The 15,804-nt window shown below is 52.2% G+C and overlaps 1 long non-coding RNA gene across 1 annotated transcript in view; it reads left to right on the top strand.

Moving 5' to 3' along the window:
- Positions 1-4,345: 4,345 nt before the first annotated feature.
- LOC116446659 overlaps positions 4,346-15,804 on the top strand; it is a 45,990-nt gene continuing 34,531 nt past the window's right edge. The window contains exon 1 of the long non-coding RNA XR_004241301.1: positions 4,346-4,524. This is a non-coding gene — a long non-coding RNA (uncharacterized LOC116446659). The remainder of the gene's footprint in view (positions 4,525-15,804) is intronic.

Raw genomic sequence — 15,804 nt, 5'->3', positions numbered from 1 at the left:
GCATTTGTTCCTTTCTGAAGTGGCTGGGGGTACGTTGGAAGCTCTTCCTGAGGCAGGGCTCCAAGGCTTTTTTGGTAGAAATGCACCTGGATGCATCCAATCGGAGCTGCTGATGCCAAGTGGAGAGCTGCCTCTCTGTTTTCCGTGCTGTTCCAACTTCCCACCCCAAATTTTGGCCTGATCTTAGAAAGGAACATGATTTTCCGTCCTGATTGTGCCTACGAGTGCAAGGAGTTGACAGGACTGTGGGATGCAGAGGATTGTACCTGCTGGCCCTGGAGAGGTGGATTTTCCTGCCTGTGCCTCAGGAGGGATATTGAGGCATTAGGCAGCTGACTGGGTTTATAAAAAAGCCCAAAAACCACCACCAACAAAGCTTTGATGTGCCCTGCCTGTCCTTGCACCAAGCTTTGTACACATTTGGAAGAGGACTTGTGATTTATGATGAAGCTGCACAGCCCAGTGTGAGTGCATTTGGCTGCCTCTGTATGCACTCATCTCCTGGGTTTCTCTGTAACTTCTCCATGTTTTATTTCACATTCCACCTTCCCCTGTCAAGCCTGGCAGTCTGGAAACAAGGCTCTGAGAGGGCTTGACCAACCAGAGTCAATTGGTGCCATTCCTGGGTCATTTTGAATATTCTGCTACACTTTTACTGTAGCCCTCCAGCTAGGTCTGAGCTTGCAGCAGCCTATGAGGGTGGGATATCCCTTCCTTGGGCTTGGAGTTCAGGGAATGAGCCCATCCCTGTGCACCTGACCTGTCTGTGACCACTGTGAAGGCCAAACTCCCAGACTCCTTTGGCTCATTCTGCCTCTCCCTGCGTCACGTCCTTGTTTTAGCAGTCTCCCTGTCTGGTTGTCCAGCCTGAAATTCTCAGGGGTCAACTTCTCCTGATGGAGATCGGGAATCTGGGTCACTGCTCCTGGGCTGAAGGGTGGAATTAAGCAGCACTTGTTTGATAAGCTTGCTCCCTGTAATGAGGAAACATCCTGGTGTGATGCAAAAGGTGCCTTTGAAGCCTCAAGAGATTGGGGAGAAAATAAAAGTACAGAGGGGAGGGGGGGGGAAATCTAATTCTAAATGGAATTGGCAGGAAGGAGTTGCCTTTTGTGCGCGAGGATTCCGTGCCAGCGCAATGGCTGTGCTGTGATTATTGAAGGACTGAGTGACGCTGGCTCTGAGTTCCCTTTGCCACCGGCCAGGGGCGAGTGTCCCTTCCCTCTCGTTCTGCAGAGCAGTGTTTTCCTCAGGGACTGGATCATGTTTCAGCACCGAGGCTCTCCAAGGGCATTGATGACAATTTGCCCATAAACTGACGTGGCCTCATCAGAAGGAGCACCATGGGCTGAACTTCTGCCTGTCCGTGGGTCTCAGTGCATGGAATCCCAGAATATTTTGGGTTGGAAGGGACCTTAAAGCTCATCCCATTCCACCCCCTGCCATGGGCAGGGACACCTTCCATTATCCCAGGCTGCTCCAAGCCCCAATGTCCAGCCTGGCCTTGGGCACTGTCAGGGATCCAGGGGCAGCCCAGCTGCTCTGGGCACCCTGTGCCAGGGCCTGCCCACCCTCCCAGGGAACAATTCCTTCCCAATCTCCCATCCAGCCCTGCCCTCTGGCACTGCCACTCTCTTTGCTCAAGGTCCAGATTGGCCAGCAGGCCTTTTGACTGTTCATCAGAGTCAACATTCGCCAAGCTCTTGAAATCTGCCCCATTCTTGTTTCTTTGTAAGAGTTGGGAGTTTCAGGTAAGCCAAATGTACCTTTTCAGAAGTTTCGAGCAGTACTTTGTAAAGAGGAATGAATAAGGAGTGTGCAGTGTGAGTTCACCAAAGTTCATGAAATATTTGCAATTCCCCCATTGTCCCAGGAGTTAACACACTGACTTAGGAGCCTAAACCACAGGCCAGGTTTTAAAAGCTTTTGTGTTTACAAAAACCAGTACTTGTCTTTGGTCATCATATCTGACAGCTGAATTGTTTCTCCAGTGGAAAAAAAAAAAAAAGGGTCATTTTTATAGCCAAATATAGCAAAATGAACTCTGACCCACAGGCAGGGCAGCCTTAAGGTATCAGGAGTTTTATTTCTAGGTTTTAAGTCGAGAGGAGGAATCATGGAGGTGAGTGGGTTCTAAGACTGCCTGGTGTAGAAGCAGGTGTGGTTCTTGAGGGGAAAGGTGGATGAATGCAGGTGGTGGAGCTGATGTGGAAAACTGAGAGGAAGAAGTGAACATCTGTGTGTGCAATTCCTGACCCTGCTGGTGGACGGGAGAGCTGGGCACGGTGTCTGCTGATGCTGACACCCGCACCCCTCACTGCCGCCTCCTCGGCCAAGGAAACGACAGAGCTGCAGCTCCAGCCAACATTTTGGGTTGCCTTGGCCAACCTCAGCCAAACTCAGTTTGGCTTCCCTGAGTTCATTTGGGTACAGTTCCAGGGAGTGTTGCACCTTCCTGCATGGGTTTTTCTGTGTGTTTTTGTCAGGAGACGCTGCAGGCCACACCTGTAAGCAGCACTGTGTAAAATGCAGCTTTTTTGAAGGTAGAGAAAGATGTGCACTTCTTAATTGAACATCTGTTTAATTGTTGTCTGCTGGCAGAGGGCTGGTCTTGGGTACAGGCTCTCAGCTCTTCACACAGGTGCTGTGAGGGACCCAAACTGAGAGCAACCTGCTGCAGTGGGACGCCTCTACAGCATCTCCTCTTCTCCCTGACTGCTGGCTGACTTCTGTGGGACTAAACCAGGCTGGGCATCCCTTGGCCAAGCACAAATCCCTCTTCCTTCCCGCTGTGCCCGCAGCTCTCACCAGCCAGGCCCTCTGCCACTGTGGTGCTGCCCAGCGCGGGAAGGCCCTCGCTGCCTTTCTGCTCCAGCAGCTTCAGACAAAAAGCCCTCTGTGTTTGTCTCGTGTCTTATTTTTACCAAAAGCCTGCTTTGCCCCTGCTGCAGTCAGGGGAGGAGGGAAGAGCGAGCACAAGAAGAGCAAACGGGCCAGGCCGTCCCTCCCGCACTGCGTTGGAGTGCAATAAATAAACCGAGGCTGGTAAATGCTTAACGCGCCAGAGAGCATCTCTGGAGGAGGCTTCCCCTCCTGCAGGTCCAGGGAGTCAGCTGAGGGGACAGGAAGCATTCCCAGCAGTGCTCACAAGCCTTAAGTGCTCGCAGCAGTGGCACTGCTGGGCCTAAACGCGGCTCTTGCTAATGAGACGGAGCTGTGCCTCCCTCGGCAGGGCTTTTTCTCTGTGATGCTGCTTGAGATTAATGATCGGGTCTGATTGCCCTCGCTGGCGTGGTGCATGGTCTAATCAAGCCCGTTCTTATTAAGAGTGACCCTGGTAAGCCAACTCCTAGCCGAGCATCAGCAAGAATTCCCAGGAAATTGGAGCAAAAGCTGAGCGGACTTGGAAGTTTTGTGGCTTTTGAAGTGCTCAGAGACAGAGAAATCCTCAGATGACGAGTAAGAGGGTCATATTTTTCACACTAAAAGTCATGTTTACTTTTGTGAGGCTTTTTGTCTGGCTGAAAATCAATTCAGCTGAGCTGATTTTTAAAGCCAGGCAGAGTCACAGTGCAACTGCCTTTGGGGAGGCTTGAAGGTAAAATCACAGAACCATTAAGGCTGGAAAAACCCTCTGAGATCACCGAGTCCAACCACTGACCCAGCACTGCCAAGCCCAGCATTAAACCATGTCACCAGGACTTTCTGCATGGACCTGCTTTCAAAACACCTGGAACCGGCCTGGACCAGAGGATGTTTTAGGCTTTTTCTTGTGGGTTTTGATCTCCTATCAGTGCTTCAGTAGGATTAGGTGATTCACTTCTAGGTGTTTACTGGGGTAAGCCTCCCAAGGAAGATGAAATGTGGGTGATCTGATGTAACAGCAGCTCATTTCAACTTTTACATCAATATTGAGCCATAAAGTGCTGTTACATCCCATATTTGTGAGCTCTGGCGTCAGTGAGGGATGCTGGAATTGGATCAATAGAGGAGGAAAAGTAAGGAATAGAGGGAGGGGGGGAATGCACTGTAAGAAAGAAAAGTGTTGTCAGCCTGATGTAACAAAGAGAGGAAGATGCCTGTGGAGTTCAGTGGGATCAGGACTGGGCAAGTGAGGTCAGAAAAAGTTCAGCAGGTGGCTGGAGGCACGACCAGGCTGAGTGTCCCACCACATCTTCAAGCAGGAGAAGCTAAAAGGTGGCAGAGCAGCCTGGTGAAAGGTGAGGGGTGCTTCAGAAGGGAAGTTAAATCCCTGGGGTCCTGTATTTTGGCTTGGCACCTGTCCGTGCTTTCTTTGTGCTGCCAATGCCTTCGTTAATCCCTTTTATTTCTCCTGTGCCAGGCAACGCAGCCTGCTCAGAAATTGTGGAGCTGCTCTGCTTCCTTCAGATGGATGGATAATCCTTCCCAACTCCAGGCACATTGTCCCAGGCCGTCCCCATTGGCAAGGAGGAGTTGCCATGTGAAGAGGAGACAAGTGGCTCCTGCTTGACAAAAACAGAAGAGGCATTTCCATCCTGAAAGGTATCAACTGGAAGGGCTGCCTGGGCTCTCTGACCCAGCTGCAAATTTGTGTGTCTTGGGGAAAGAGCCTGAAATTTAGGCTGGTTCTGGGAAAAACCCCATGTGGACTCCTCAGCTCTTCCACATCTCCCTGCTTGGGAACCCCAGGACGCGATAGAGGAGGGGAAAAAGAGCATTTTGTGGCTGGCAAAATCTCTGCTCTGATGCTTCCTAGTTCTCCCTGAGGAGCCAGTGTCATGTCATGGATAGATTTGCTGCTGGAAGCTGGAGGAGTGGGACAAAGTTTGAGAAACTCCCCTTGGCTCTTCCCAGCCTTTGTAAAATCGGGATCCACCTCTGCACTGAGGTGGTTCATGATCAGCAGCATCTGGGAATTTACAGGTGACTGGGCTTTGGAGCTGTGAGGTTTTCTGGGCTGCTGTCCTGTGTCCGTGTCCTGTCCATGGATGCTCCTGCACATGTATGGTTAGTGGGAATTTGATGGTATTATTGCGGTAATGCGAATCTAATGAAATTATTATGGTAGTGTGAATTTTAGGTGGTCCTAGGAGAGCTGAGACTTAGACATTTCCTTTTTTATCTTGAGGCAGCCAGTGAGCCACCATCCTCCTGGGCTGGAACAGCAGCTCAAGGACACATCAAGTGAAAAAAAATCTTGTGCTGGAGTAAAGAGTGGGCTAGGTTTGACATGGGCTTTTTTTAAGCAAAACCACTTCAAATGGTGCTTAAAAAAGAAAAAGAGAGAGAAAGACAGATTAACATCTCCTTGCCAGTCTGAAATTATGGACTTTGTGCTGGAGGCCAGGCTCTCAGACCACCCGTTTCTATTTATTGCCCATAGCAATTTCCTCGGCCTTCAGGAGCTTCAGGGTAAACTGAACACTGTAATTACCCTGGAGGTTACCAAGGCACTTTCTCCACCTCCCTGAAAACTCTGGTGAAGTTTCTGCTGTAACTAAAGCTTCTCTTACAAAAGACAGGACAAAAGATGCTTTTAGAGGTGTCCACCACATTTATGTGTGAGGGACAGCTGTAAATTTTGCACCTCAAAGAGAGGTAGGCTGCAATTAAGTCATATCTTTAGGGGGAGCTTTGTATCTTTTTTGCTGCTTTCCTCCCAGCCCTTTATTCCCAGAGTATTCCCATGGGACAGAAGCAGTCTTGCCGCACCTCTGGAAGTGTTCCAGTCTGGGTTGGGCGAGGCTTGGAGCAACCTGGGGTAGTGGAAGGTGTCCCTGCCCATGGGATCTGATGGGCTTTAAGATCCCTTCCCACTCAAACCATTCTGGGATTCATTGATGCTGAAAACATTTCTGCACCATTGCGGCCATAATTGATTCCTCACCTGAGCATGTCAGCCCTGTATTTACCATTTCTGCCAGATTTGGGAGCATCCCGCCCTCTGCATGTCATGGAAGAACCCTCGCTGATGGGGAGGAGCAGAGTTTGCCGTAGCTCAGAGCCAGGCAGTGAAAGTGTTTCTTTCATCTGCTCCAGGGCAGGTTTAGGTTGGATAACTGGAAAAATGTTTCCACTGAAAAGGTGGCCAGGCCTTGGAACAGGCTGCCCAGCGTGGAGTCAGCATCTTTGGAAGTGTCCAAAAAATGTCACTCTGTGTTCTGCTCTCCATCGGCAACGCTGCACACGCGGAGCCTGGAGCAGGCCAGGGGCTCGTGACCACCCTGAGGGGCCTTCTGAGAAGGGACTGAGTGTGCCAGGTGGAAATCTGGGAGTGCAGCTGTGTATGGAGACACACAAAACCCAACAATTTTGGAAGCCCTGGCTGCTGAGGGGGCAACCTGAGGGCCTGTGGCTGCAATGCAGGTCAGACCCTGCTGAGTACAGAGAGCACCGATGGCCCAGGGGGTTTTTGGGGAGCATGAGCTGAGTCCAGCTGCCCTTGTCCAAAGCAGAAAAGATGCCTTCATCCTCAGCCGAAGGCAACTGTGTCCCCTGGCTGTCTGGAGGCTTCGTGGAGCTGATAACTTCCCGATACCGGGGCACATCTGCTCTGCTTCAAAGCCTGGGCTGGGCCGGTTCCGCAGTCGGATCCGCACGTGGGATGAATTAGGGGATGAATTAGTGGGGATGTGTGTGTGCAATTAGGTGCCCAGCATGTCCCTGTAGTGCAGGGTGCAGCTGCCTCTCTGCTCTGCTGCTGCTCCAGAGGGGAAAGTGTGTTTTATGCTTTCCTTTGCAGCTTCTGAGATGTGTTTTGGTGGGGATTCAACACGCCAGGCAGGGAACAAAGTTGATCTAAAGGGGAGCTTGGTGGGGAGGGAGACCATATCTCATTAAAAGTCAGCTGGAAAAAAAAGCTCTCCAGGATTAGGCACACATTTTGCAGAGCAGCTTCTTGTGTTGCTTAGCTTGCTGGAAGCCAAAGCACAGGCAAAGAATTTCCTTCAGCCACGTAAGGAAGGGATGATCCTGTGAAGGTACCTGGAGCTGGGTTCTGCATCTCTGTGAACACCTCAGAGCTTCTTGGAGGCTGATAACTCCATCCTTGACCTCATTAGAAGTTATTTGGGATGATGGAAGGGCAGGAGCCAGCAAGAAGCCTGGTTTAACAGCTTCCCTAAAAATGGTTTCTGGGGCAGGGGTGAGGCATGTGCTCCTGGGTGTGAGGGAGGCGGGGAGGGCAGGGTTGCCTCCCTGGGCCACTGTGTCTTGCTCCTGTGGTGCCACAGTGGGAAGACAGCAGGACAAAGCTTCAGATAGCAGCCTGAACGCAAAGGCTGCCATCAGTGCAGATTGAGCAAGGCAGGCTTCAAATAGAGAGGGGGATTCTTGTTTCACTCATTGCTGCAAAACCTTCTCTTCCACTCTCCTGCTGGGATGTGCGCATTCAGCAGCGGGAGATTGGTGACACAGGCTGGCAGGAAATCTCATGGACCAATTTTCTCTACCTCTTTAGATTCCTGTTAAGTTTTATGTCCCCATTCTTTATTCCAGCTCCAGCAGCAGAGTTGAGAGCAGAGGTGCTATCCTGCACTGGTCTGTGCTGTGCTTTCCTTCCACGAGTGAGACGCTTGGGTTGGAAGGAACCCAAAACACCGTCTCATTCCATGGGCAGGGACACCTTCCACTAGTCCAGGCTCCTCCAAGCCCTGTCCAGCCTGGCCTGGGACACTTCCAGGGGTGAGGAATCCGTGGCTTCTCTGGGCACCCTGTGCCAGGGCCTCAGCACCCTCACAGGGAAGAATTTCTTCCCAATATCCCATCCAGCCCTGCCCTCTGGCAGTGGGAAGCCATTCCCCCTTGTCCTGTCACTTCAGGCCATTGCCCAAAATCCCTCTCCAGCTCTCCTGGAGCCCCTTTATGCACTGGAAAGGGGCTCTGAGCTCTCCCTGGAGCCTTCCCTTCTCCAGGTGAACACATCCAGTCTCAGCCTGGCTCCAGGGCAGAGGGCCTTCAGCCCTTGGAGCATCTCTGTGGTCCTCATCTTCCTGCTGGAGGCAGGCTCCACTCAGACCCTTGACCTTGGCTGGAAAGAGCCTCCTAGGTTACTGGGTTAGTCCTCGGGCTAAATGGGACACGTAGAGATCTAAACCATCGTGGGGCTTGCCGAGTCCTGGGTTGTTGTGTGGGATGTGGATGTGTCAGAGTTAGGGTCTCCTGTGCTGCTGTGGCTCAGCTCCCTTTCCTGGCTGATTTATTTCCTAGGGTTTCAGGCTCCCTTTGAGGTCTTTGGGTAGAAAACGTGCCCTTCTGTTACTCATTTCTCAAAAGCATGGAGTTGTGGGCAGGGATTAAGTCGTGCTTAGAAACAGGCAGCACTTCAGTGGAGAGCTGGAGCCATCTGCCCTGCAGACCACATTCCAAGGTCCCCCCACATGCCTCCCGTCCCTGCCTGAGCCAGCCAAAGCAGCAGAGAAGACCCTCCTCGGTGGCCCTCTGCTTCCAGCCCCAGGCACAGGAGAGAAAAATCCCATCATAAACACCCAGCTGGGCAACCAACAGCCCTCTCCCTAAATTAAAAACCCTTAAGCAGTGCCCGACACCCGTCTCCCAGCAATGCAGGGAAAAAGGTGAAGTCGCTAAGGGATGACATTTATACTGAGAGAGAAAAGAAAATGACTCATTCCCCACAGCCCAAGGGCAAATTCAGCGGCTTCTGCATCTCAGACTGCTCTGTTGGTTAACTTGAAAAGGATCCCTTTAAATTCCCATTCCCTTTTTTCAATACAGTGTTTCTCCTCTGCTGATTGAGTCATTTCCTGGAAATCTCGGAGTAAATGCAGCCTTCCTGGCGCTGTGGGCTCAGGACTGTTGTGTGGTGGAGTTGTGTTTTACATGCATTTGGTGGGGTAGGAGATGTTCTTCATCACCAGCCTTGACAAAGGGGTGAAAATGCTGGTGCTCAAATCTGTCTGGGTCATTCCAAGGAGAAATAGGTGCTGTTTGTAACTCTCCCTTTGGGTTTTGGGGTAGGTTTGTTTTTTTTTATTCGTTATCAAAGCTCTCTGATGGGCTCCGAGGTTTGTTTAGGAGAGTGGGATAGAGGTGGGACGCTATAGTTTTGTCCTGGATGCAACATTTTCAGTTCCATGTAAGAACACTCTTCAAAGGTGACTGGAGCCTCTGCAGCCGTGGAATTCCTGCCTGACTTTTCCATCAAAGCTCGCTCACTTGATGGCCAGGTCTGCAGAGGATGTAGCAGCAGCTGTGTTGAAAAACAAGGTTTATTATATTGGATTCGGTAGCAGATTCCCATTTTGTGGGAAAAAGGCGCAGCGTGCATTTCCTTCCACCGTGCAGAGGAGATGAAGGCTGCTCAAGAACAAACTGGAAACCCCAAACTTTTTGTCTTGAGAATGAACTCGCCAAAAGCACTTGGTTTCTGAGGCAGGGGACAGCACAGGATGTTGGGATTTGGGATACAGATGATCCCTCGTGCTGCAGGATTCCCTTTCAAGCTGTCACAGCAGCCACGTGGTGATGAAATGTCTCCAGTTTGGAGATGCCTCCTCCCAGCTGGGGTAAATCAGCCTGGATTCCTCCGAGGCCGTGATGGCTGAGAACAGCTTAGCTCCTGGCTTGTGGTTTGTGTGCTGCTTGCTTTGTAGAGGGAAAAATGGGAAAGAAATATTTTGGAGGGAGAATGTGCTCTGCAACCATGGAGAAACCTCTGTGCCAGGAGTTTTTGTGCTGCTGAATGGGAGCAGAGGACTTTTGGGTGAGGTGCATGCCTCACCCAAGCCATAGGATGCTGGTGGCTGTGCCTCCCACACAGCTCAGCTCATCTTGGTTTAGGTTTAGATTGGATTTTAGGAAAAATTTCTTCATAGAAAGAAGTTATCTGGCCCTGGCACAGCTGTCCAGGGCAGTGGTGGAGTCCCCATCCCTGGTGGGATTTAAAAGCCATGTGGATGTGGCACTTTGGGGATGTGGGTTAGTGGTGGGCTTGGCAGTGCTGGGGGAATGGTTGGACTCGATGACTTCGGAGGGCTTTTCCAACCTAAATGATGCCATGATTGATCCCTCATCCTCCTTCGAGCTGCAGGCTGGAGACTCCAGCCCAGCGTGTTGCTGTTGGTGCAGTGCTAACGAGAACTAAGAACAGTGGGAGCCTCTTTAGATTGAAAACCTTCATTTCACAGCCTGCTTGCAGAAGCCCCAAACCTCCCAGCCTGTGCTTCCCCTCCTGCTTCTCTGCATCCCTGCCCTCCCCTCCCTGCTGAGCGACTCCACTGTAAATCTGTTAAAATATTAATGCAGAAGACTGAAGCCCTGCACTGAAGAGCCCAGAGAGAGGTTGTTTGTCTGGTGAGAGTTGAATCGATGTCCTGCTGCCTCATCCCACAGATGACATCGGCTGCCGGGCAGAGGCAGCCCCCCACAGCTCCTGGGGTCTCTGGATGCTGCAGCAGGCCGTGCCCATCTGCAGCTGGCCAGCTGTTCTGGGGCCACCACGCTGGGAGGAAAGCCCCCGGCCTGGGGTCTGACCCACAGCTGGATGGACAGCCCTTTCTTGCTCTCCTGTGGGAAAGGCAAGCTTTTCACGCCTTCCTGATGGCTTTATGGAGCTACGCAGCCCCTCTGGGACCGTACAGTGGGTCCTCCTTCTTGGCCATCCCCCTGTGTCACCCTCTGCTGCTGCAACACCCTCAGTGAGGCCAAGCCTCCTGCTCGTTGTCTCCATTGCCTCATCTCCAGACTTGCAGGTTGGCCTCTGGGCAGCCCCACAGCGATGTGCCATCGGATTTTTTTAGCCCCCAGGTATTTCTAGGCTGTTATCTCCTTTAATCATGACTTGGCTGAGCAAGGCTGGTTGAATCCCATGAATTCCCCCACATAAATCAATTCCTCAAGACCCTGGTTGTTAATCAGCTCGGAGCTCGCTCCAGATTTCAGCCTTTCTGGGAATGGCCTGCTATGAGTTCAATGAAATCCGGGTGCAGCTCCTCTGGAGAGGAAGGATTCCTTCCCTGCTCCACGTGCTGGGGTCTGCCTCTTGCCTTGCTCTGTGACACATCCAGGCCAATCCATCCGTCTGTGGAGCAGAGGGATGCTCAGAGGTAGTTCAGAGGGGAAGGGAGGCTCTGCCTTGCACAGCTGAGCAGCAGAAGGCACAGCAAGGCTTTCCCTGGCTGAGGTTGCTGCTTGGAAGTCTTGAAAGCAAGGCCTGGGGCTGCTTTTCTGCACCTAGAGCAGGCTCCCCGGGGAATGGTCCCAGTCCCGAGGCTGCCAGAGCTCCAGGGGCATTTGGACAATGCTCTCAGGGATGCACAGGGTGGGATTGTTGGGCTGGTCTCGATCCTTGTTGGTCCCTTTCAGGTCAGGATTGCTGTGGTTGGTCAGGCTTAACTTCTGTCTTCAGCTCAGCTAAGCTGGGCTGGTGGCCCTGAAGGAGGTGGGAGTCCTAAATTTTTCCTCTTCCTTGGAGAAAAGCAGCCTAACTGAAGCTTCCTAACATCTAATTAATTTCACTGCTTCCCCACAATTAATTATTGGTGGTGCAGAGGGCTGTTAAGCCTTGGAGCAGGGAATAAGCAATGAGTAGGAGCCTCTCTGCTCCCTTCAGCAGGACATCAGGAGTGGAGCATGGATTTAGCATCTGGAGCCATGGATCTCCTCACTACACAACTCGGTTTTCAAAATACACCCATTTACCTCACTCTTGTGGTTCACCCTGCTGCTCTCCCCATTCCTGCTTCCAGAGGTGCTTCAAAAGGGGATAGATTATCCTGCTGTTTGGTTGCATCAGGACTTTTATCCCTCCATGCTGGGAGTTTGCTTTCATCTGCCCCTCGTAGCGAGACTCACTGCAGGTCTGAAATCCTTCTCTTATGTCCCTGCACTAAAACCTTCCCTGCAGCCCAGCTTCAGACAGTGAGGCAAAAACCTCACTTTATTGTTGGGGGTAGGTTTTTTTCAGAAAATTGAGGGGTTTTTGTCCAGCTCCTGAAAATCCAAGTAAATCCTGTTCCTGGGGATGCTGGGTATGCATGGGGGAGCAGAGAGGCATCTTTCACTCTCCTGTTTGTGTGGACACACGGGAGATGAGCAAAGGCTGGGGGTCTGGGGGCAGTTTGAAGTGCAGAGTGGATCCAAGGAGCCTGCTAGGTCCTTTCCAAGCCATGGCTTCCTTACTGTTGGCTTTGTTTAAGGATTTGTCCCCCTCACTTTACAAAACTGGGATGGATGTCACCCTAAAAAAAGCTTTTTCTGGGCTGTTAATCTTTCCTAATAGGAGAAAGGTTTTGAATCACCTTCTAAAACCTGGTTTTGTGTCCAGAGGCTGAAAGAGCAAAGCCAGACCTGGAGTTCTGGGAATCTCCTCACTGCCAGGGCGGGGAGGCACTAGGGGTGTGAGGCCCTACTGGTGGCTGGGATTGATCCAGAATCCCTTTAAACTGGGTCTAAAAATGTGCCTGTGTGTGTTATGGGACAGGGTTAGGAGGTTGTGGAGCAGCTGAGGGAGCTGGGAAAGGGGCTCAGACTGGAGCAAAGGAGGCTCAGGGGGGACCTTGTGGCTCTGCACAAGTCCCTGACAGGAGTGGGGTGGTAGGGCTCTGCTCCCAGGGAACAAGGGACAGGTTGAGAGGAAACAGCCTCAAGTTGTGCCAGGGGAAGTTTAGGTTGGGCAGCAGGAAGAATTTCTCCGTGGAAAGGGTGGTCAGGCCTTGTGAGGGACTGCCTGAGGTAGTGGAGTCTCCATCCCTGGAGGTGTTTAAAAGTTCCCATGGGGACATGGTTTTGTGGTGGCCTTGGCAGTGCTGGGGGAATGGTTGGATTTGGTCTTGGAGGCCTTCTCCAACCTTAACAATTCCGTGGTTCTTTCTTGGTTTGAAAGAAGAGCGTAACTCGTGTCACAACATGTTTCTAAGGACAGGATAATCCTTTCTGCTGCTCCTGGGAAGCAACCTGGGCTCTCTTCTCCACCTGAGGCCTCTCTGGGCTGTGCTGATTTCAATGGGCAACTCGCTGTCCTGCCAAGTCAGTGTGGCATGAACCAGCTGCCTCCTCACCTGCCTGGGCATCCCCCCCTTCCCAGCTCGGAATGCTCAGCCGCTGTGGAGACACTTCCCTGGCAGGCACGGCCACGCTCCCAGGAGGGTGTGTGCCTGTCGGTGTGAGTGTCTTTGCTGTCTCCTCGGATTAGGCAGCCGAGGACAGGAGCTGGATGCAGACAGCCTGCTGGCAGAGAGGCAGCCTGAGCTGGCTCACCCTGCTTTTTGAGCCTGCAGCTTCCCGGGATGGCCCTGAGCCCTGGAGATTTTATGTCGCTGTCCCTTGTGGGTCTCGTTAGCCTAGAGCCTGTGACAAACCCAGCCGTGGCCACCGTAAGGGACCCAGAGGGGTTCGCCACGGGCTTCCTGCCTGACAGGGGAAGAGGTGGCTGCGACCAACAGGGAAAATCCCCTTTGCCATAATCTCACACCTCCCTGGCTGCCCTAACAAAGCCCGTGCTCAGGGGAGCACAAACCCACCCTTTCCTGGGGTTGCTTGGACTGGCCTTCCTCAATTCCTTCTTTGTTTTTCATTCCTGAGCTGTAACACAGGCAAGAAAGGGGAGCTCTAACCAGGATCCCTGGAGGCAAGGAAGCTATTGTCCTAAAAACAAAGGAACTTTTCCTCACATGCACCAGCAACAATGGGAAGTGCCCCAGAGCCTTTACTTCATCCTGGACTGGATTTCCTGATGTTTTCCAGGATGCTTGTCTGGTCTGGTTCAGCCAGAAATGGCAAACTACGTATTCCCTCTCGCCAATCCTAAAAAAAGTGGTGCTGCTGCTTGGCTCAGGAGCAGGATGGAGCAGGCAAGCAGAGCTGGTGCAGTGTTCAACAGGTGAGAAATGGTGCCACAACCTCATGGATTATGGAGAAATCTTTCAGGACTTCCCTCTACCCTCACCAGCATCTTTAGAAGTTGCTGTGTTTCATTTTTGGGGGGGGAGAAGAGAAGAAGGAAAGTAATGCCTGAGGTCAGCAAACAGGTTAAACTGCCCCTGGGATGGTTTTCCATGCAGTGTCACCTACTCAGCTTCTCTCTCTGTACCTCAGACTGGCCCAAGGGGTCCATGGAGATGCCGAGGGGGCTGGAGATCACCTTCACCCAGCAGCAGGCACAGGCTCAGAGCTGCTGGAAGCCTCCTGGCATGGTCCAAGGTTGGAGCTGAGAATGGCCACAGACACTGCAGCCGCCTGCTCATGTTTTCCCAGCAATCCCAAACTGGAGAGGAGCTTTTTTTCTGTCCTAGGAGGTACTGGCATTCCTCCAAGCACAGAGGGACCAGATGGGGGAGAAACACAGCTAAAACTGGGTGGGGGGAGGAGGGGGAGGGAATATCTGTTAAGGAGCTGGCTTGAAAATGAGATCATGGAAACCAGCTGTTGCTTCGAGAAAGGGTTCTCTTGCTGATTCTAGAAAAGGGACGAAGAGGGGCTGATGTAAAAAGCCAGCCCTGAGGTGTGGTTGGGCTGCATTTTGGGAGCTTAGGAGGTCAAATGCAGAGACACTGAGCGGTGTAGGGGGGCATCTCTCTGCTGCACAGCACGACAGCTCGCTGGCTTTCTCTTTTGGGGTGCTTTGTGGGGCTCAGAGAGGCAGCGCCCTTCACCTCTGAAACCTCCGGCACATCTTCCCCGATGCGTTCCCAGAGCGGCCTCTCCGGCGGATCAGTTCCCTGGGATGCAGATCCGGGAAGACACGGCATTAGGTAACCATTTATATAAGTGACCCACCGTGGGCTCCTGGTGAGGTTTCACAGCTCTGAGAGCCCTGATGGCATCCCTGACCCGTGGCAAACATCCCGCTTATCTCCTGGTCCGACATCCTGCAGCGGGCATCGCCTTGCCCTCCTTGCAGGAGCTCTGCCTCCCGTTTTTTGGTCACATGCTCGATTTTCAGGATTGCCATGGAGATGGAGGCCAGTGTGACAGGCATCAGGCAAACAACATGAGACAGTCTGTGTCCTGCGGGACTCTGGGATAAACTTGGCAAGGCCTGTGCTCTGAAAGGCATCCCGGGCACAGAATTCCCACTAACACCATCCCATGGTGCTGCTGTGTGGTGCTTTGAAAACTGATCTCCCACTCAGGAGTGGGGTTGATAGGGGGGAGGGACAAAAACCAGCCAGGATTAGGGCGCAGAGAGAGGCATTGCTGCTCACTGGGGTCAGGAAGGGGCCTGGTAACTGTGGTATTTTCTGAATTCGTGCCTCAGCTGCTGTTGCAGGAGCACACCAGGAATTATTTTCCTTGCCCTGTTGTGTTTTCTGCAGGGTTTTCTACGTGGATATGAGGCGAGTGATTCAAGGCGACGCTGGGCTGGGAGCAGACCCAGAGGATGTCATTTTCCCCTTTGGCTGGCCATAAAAACCCAGCGGATCACAGGTAGAGCGAGCAAAGCTGCAGCTCAGCACACACCATGTTCCTTACGTAATGGTGCTGTGACGGCCATTGGCACAGGAGCCGGGATTTATGTTCCGGGGAAATGTCTAAAACAGCAAGTGTAGGAATTCGGTCTCCTTGGTGACGAAACCAACCAATGGAAAACACACAAAAAAGAGGAATCTAAACCCATCCTTGGGCCTTGCTTTTATTTTCAGAGTGGAGGAGAGCGAATTAGCCTGTCCTGTGGCTACGAGCAGGATGTGAGCGTGCCTGGCATGGCTCTGGCCTTCACCCAAGCCATCCCAAAACAGACTCAGCTATCCAGGAGCTTCTGTGGAGAGGAGAATTAGGATTAAAAAGCCAGGTATCTGTAATGATAGACCTTCCTAGGGGCCCTGTGCACTGTCCTTACCACACAATCTCCCCCTCCAGCCTCCC

Source organism: Corvus moneduloides, chromosome 7 (assembly GCF_009650955.1).
Source record: "Corvus moneduloides isolate bCorMon1 chromosome 7, bCorMon1.pri, whole genome shotgun sequence".
NCBI classification, from domain to species: domain Eukaryota; kingdom Metazoa; phylum Chordata; class Aves; order Passeriformes; family Corvidae; genus Corvus; species Corvus moneduloides.
This window is presented reverse-complemented; position numbering and strand designations above follow the sequence as displayed.